The sequence below is a fragment of the Canis lupus genome, chromosome 24, assembly GCF_048164855.1.
Source record: "Canis lupus baileyi chromosome 24, mCanLup2.hap1, whole genome shotgun sequence".
NCBI classification, from domain to species: domain Eukaryota; kingdom Metazoa; phylum Chordata; class Mammalia; order Carnivora; family Canidae; genus Canis; species Canis lupus.
In genome coordinates this window covers 45,260,950-45,265,836 of record NC_132861.1, presented here as the reverse complement: position 1 = coordinate 45,265,836, position 4,887 = coordinate 45,260,950, and the positions used below count along the sequence as shown (strand labels likewise).

Below are 4,887 nucleotides of genomic sequence, written 5' to 3'. Positions count from 1 at the left end.
GTTGGGGGGCAGGTAGGGATCCCTGACGGCCAGAGAGCAATGAAACGGGAGACCGTGACTTCAGAAGTTTCGAGAAGGGGCCATTTTTCTGAGCTGGCTGTTGGAATTGTTGCTGGCACACAGCAGGGAATGCGGTAGAGAGGTTATGGCCACCACTCAATACAGGATCGACGGAAGCAGGGACACCAGCCACGTGACAGGGCCAGAGGAGCTGGCATCTACTCGTGGTCCCTTTGGGAATTGAGGTTGGATTCAGATGACCCAGCTCTGCCTCTCCCTAGCCTCCCGATTTGGGGGAATCTCATCTAGCATCTTTGGCCCTCAGCTCCCTCATCTGTAAAATGGGAACAAGAGCTCCTGCAGACTCAGGTCTCCTGAGTGTCGTGGGGGTTGAAAGTGTGTATAACAACGTGCATGGGACGCCTGGATGGCTCAGCGGTTGAGTGTCTGGCTTCGGCTCAGGGCATGATCCTGGGTCAACGGATCGAGTCCCGCATCAGGCTCCCTGCACGGAGCCTGCTTCTCCCTCTGCCTGTCTCTGCCTCTCTCTCTGTGTCTCTCGTGAATAAATAAAATCTTTAAAAAAAAAAAAAAAAAGGACAACGTGTATAAGTCCTCCTCCCATCTTGCCTTCCCTCCTTTTCCACTTCTCAGAGCCCCTGGTGCTTGCTCGCTAAGACTCCTTCCAAGTCCTAGTTTCTGGTGAGCAGGTGGGGTCGGGTGGGACGAAGGCTGGGGAGCAGCGCCCTCTAGTGGTCAATACCAGGAGGTCCAGTCAGTGCCTGAAGACAGGCCCAGCCTAACCGGGTTAGTGCCCCAGGGTACCTGGGAAGTTACAGCCTCCCCGAGGGCTGATCGCGGGGGCTACTACTCCGCGAGGCCTTCCTTTCGGATTCCCGACAGCGATCTCTCCTCTGGCCCCTGGCGGCCCAGCTTCTGCAGCTTTCACTGGCTTCTCTCCCTTCTGCCCCGGAGGAGTCTATGCACTTAGCATTCATACTCGGTTTTATAGCCCGCAAAAAACACTTTGACACACATTACTTGTCCCTGAGGTGTGCTGGCCCTGGGTGGTGAAGGCGCTAGGTGGACAGAGGATCGTGGTTTAGAAGGTGGCTCCGGCGCGGGGGACTGCTTGGGATCATGCCTCTTCCGTCCAGCTCCGTAACCAGGGCGACGTTCAAAACATTGAATAATCAGTAGGGCAGGCAGCGACCAATCAGAACAGGCCCTGTGTGGACGCCAGGTACCGCCAAATGCGTGTGTACCTGCTGAAGATTCTGGAATAACCCCAGCCTCACGGGGCCTCGATTTCTTCATCTGCAGTATTGGCAGGGAGGTTGTAACAGTGCGGTCGTGAAGACAGAATTAGTTAACTCATGGAAACGATTGAGAAACCAGTGTCTGACACATAGAAAGCACCAGATATTAGCTTTATTACTGGTCTGAGCTCTTCTCAGACTCAGTGACTCAGGGTGGCTGGCACTTTTAAGGGAGACTCCTCAAGTGAGCCCACTCTGTGCACCCGGCTTCACCTCCGGGCTCACCTCCCGCCTTCCCCACCTCCTTGTCTGGCCCTCCAGTTATTCTACTCTCTAGAATGGCTTCACAAACTTTACTGTGCATCCGAATTTCTGGAGGATCTTACTAAGCCACAAACTGATTCAGGAGGTCTGGGTGGGGCCTGGGATTCTAACTTTCCTATAAGCTCCCAGGTGGTACTGATGCGGGTCCGAGAGGCAAGACTCCAGAAGATCCGTGCAGATCCAAAAGTGTCAGCTAGTTGACTTGTAAATATTTACTGAGCACCTACTCGATGTAAGGCGGTGTGGGGATCCAAACAAGTCGGAGGACTGGCCTCCACCCTCAAGCAGCAAAGAGGCTATTGCACAAACACCAGGTAGGAGCAATCAAGCCGAAGGGCAAACATGCGCCAAACAGCAGGTGGTACGTGCAGTGAATCCCTTCTCTGCCCAGTAGCTGGAGTGAGGCTTTAAACAGGTAATTGCCATAATTACCCTGCTTAAAACCACCCAATGAATTATTCTGGATTTTTCTGGATTCTTCTTCCAGGCCCTACCTCTTCTGGCCTTGCCTCTGGCCTCATCTCTCAGCACTCACTTTATTCTAAACTCACCATTTGTTCCTGTGAACCCAACATCCCAACTTCCTGAGAGCCTTTGAACTTGCTTGGGTTGATGATGCTTGTCCTTCAAACTGGTGAGTGCCTGGCCTCTTATTGCCTCCTCAGAGAGACCTTCCTCGTCCCCAGAGGAAGTTTGATCTAAAGTAACTGCCTCCAGGGCACATGGGTGGCTCAGTGGTTGAGCCTCTGCCTTTGACTCACTCAGTATGTGATCCTGGGATCTTGGGATCGAGTCCCGCATCAGGCTCCCTGCAGGGAGCCTGCTTCTCCCTCTGCCTGTGTTTTTGCCTCTCTCTCCATGTAGCTCATAAATAAATAAACAAAATCTTTTTTGAAAATTTATTTTTATTATTTTTTAAAGATTTTCTTTATTTATTCATGAGTGACACACACACACACAGAGACAGAGACAGAGACAGAGATACAGGCAGAGGGAGAAGCAGGCTCCACGCAGGGACTCGATCCCGGGTCTCCAGGATCACACCCTGGGCTGCAGGCGGCACTAAACCACTGAGCCACCCGGGGTGCCCCCCAAATAAATAAAATCTTAAAAAAAAGTCTGTCCCCAGATCAGATATTCTCTATTGTATCATTCTGTTGTTGTTTAGAACTTCTTTTTTTTTTTTAAGATTTTATTTATTTATTCATGATAGTCACACAGAGAGAGACAGAGAGGCAGAGACACAGGCAGAGAGAGAAGCAGGCTCCATGCACCGGGAGCCCGACGTGGGATTCGATCCCGGGTCTCCAGGATCGCGCCCTGGGCCAAAGGCAGGCGCCAAACCGCTGCGCCACCCAGGGATCCCTGTTCAGTAGAACTTCTAAGTTGGAAGTTATCGCATTGTATTTTTGGTTGCTTTATGTCTGCTCCGTGAAGGCAGAGGTATTTGCCTGCCTTATTCTGCTTTACCCCCAGGCTTAGAACAGCATCTGATGCATAGTAGGTCTTAAGTGAAGATCTGTTGAGTGAAGAACAACCGGTCTAGGGCAATTAAAAAGGTGGGAGGGGCCCATAGATGCCTCAGGTGGGTAAGAGACTTCATAGGCTAGTGTACAGGAAGTCTAGCAGGGAGCTGTCCTGGGGTCACCTCTGTGGAAGGGTCGGGGAGGTGGCAGGAGCAGGAAGAAGGAGAAGTGGGGCTGCAGACTCCCAGGCAGGGGAGGTCTTTTACCATTGTCCCCATTGATCCTAGGGTGAAGATGAACCCAATGGGCTGAGGCAGAGATTCCTTCCCCTGATTCCCCGAGGGCGAAGTGAGATGTACCCTGGGTGTGACATAGACCTTAAGAGGCTGTAAACACGCCCTTGACTTTTGTTCTTCTATGTTGTTTTAATGTTGATTAGTGCCAAACCCTCATCAATCAGCTGCTACATTTCACATTTCACCATCTTACAGAGATGCCTCATATATTTTTTCAAGAGCAAGTGTTCTTCAGCTGAAAATAGAGAACCAAACATCTGGCATTTGCATAAATAAACATTTCTGGAAGTAGTCTATGATTTGGTCCTTTGATGGGAAGGTATTGGACACATTCTCTCCATGTGATATCTGCTGGGCCTGAGGACCCCTAGCTCAGTTTATGAGGAATGGGTGGTTAAGAAAGTGCCCCCCAGGGGATCCCTGGGTGGCGCAGCGGTTTGGCGCCTGCCTTTGGCCCAGGGCGTGATCCTGGAGACCCGGGATCGAATCCCACATCGGGCTCCCGGTGCATGGAGCCTGCTTCTCCCTCTGCCTGTGTCTCTGCCTCTCTCTCTCTCCCTGTGTGCCTATCATAAATAAATAAAAAAAAATTAAAAAAAAATTATAAAAAAAAGAAAGTGCCCCCCAAAGTGGTTGGCCACAGCATGGGGAGAAGCTAACAGATGGACCCTGACAGAGGGAACGAGTGGACTCTGCAGGAAGACGCCTTGCTGGGTGTCTAGGGCTTGCCAGTTGGGTGGGGCGGGTTTGGGAGTGTACAACCCATGCAGTCACTCGAGGCCCCAGAGCTTGTTTCAATGCTCTATTGTCACCATCTTGACATTCCCTTTTTTTTTTTTAAGTTTATTTATTTAGGGGCGCCTGGGTGGCTCAGTCAGTTAAGCATCCCAGGGTCCTGAGATCCAGCCCCTCATCAGGCTTCCTGCTTAGCGGGGAGCCTGCTTCTCCCTCTCTCTCTGCCTGCCACTCCCCCTGCTTGTGTTCTCTTCCTCTCTCTATCAAATAAATAAATAAAATAAAATAAGTTTATTTATTTATTTTTAAGTACTGTCTACACCCAACATGGGGCTAGAACTCCTGACCCCGAGATCAAGAGTTGCATGCTTTTCCAACTGAGTCAGCTAGATGCCCCCCACCCCTATCTTGACATTAATACTTTTTGAACAAGGGACCTTGCATTTTCATTTTGCCCTAGGCCCCACAAATTATGTAGCTGGTTCTGAGCACCAGCTCTGGTTCCTAGGCCCGGGGCCCGTTCCCAAGGAATCCTCTGGGGGAGTCTGGCGGATCTGGGTAGGAGGTGCGCCTGGCTGCATCCTAGAACAGGTCCTGTCTGTGAAACTAGGAATGGAGCCTGCTTCACCCAGAGGAGAGGAGAGGACGAGGGCTTCAGGCTTTTCTCAAGTGAGGATCAGGCTGTGGAAATTCACTGCCTGGGAAAGATAGTCCAGAGGCTGCTCTCTCAGAGATACCGGATGTTTCTGGTCCTCAGAGCCCCTGGTCGGCAGACTGTTGACAAGAGATGTGAAGGTTTATAGGGAC

The 4,887-nt window shown here is 51.1% G+C and overlaps 1 long non-coding RNA gene across 1 annotated transcript; it reads left to right on the top strand.

Annotated features, from left to right (window-relative positions):
* Nucleotides 1-1,264: 1,264 nt before the first annotated feature.
* LOC140616185 (uncharacterized) lies at nt 1,265-3,754 on the top strand. Its single transcript, XR_012016720.1, has 3 exons — nt 1,265-1,897; nt 2,071-2,217; nt 3,337-3,754. It is a non-coding gene; the product is annotated as an uncharacterized lncRNA (long non-coding RNA).
* Nucleotides 3,755-4,887: the final 1,133 nt, after the last annotated feature.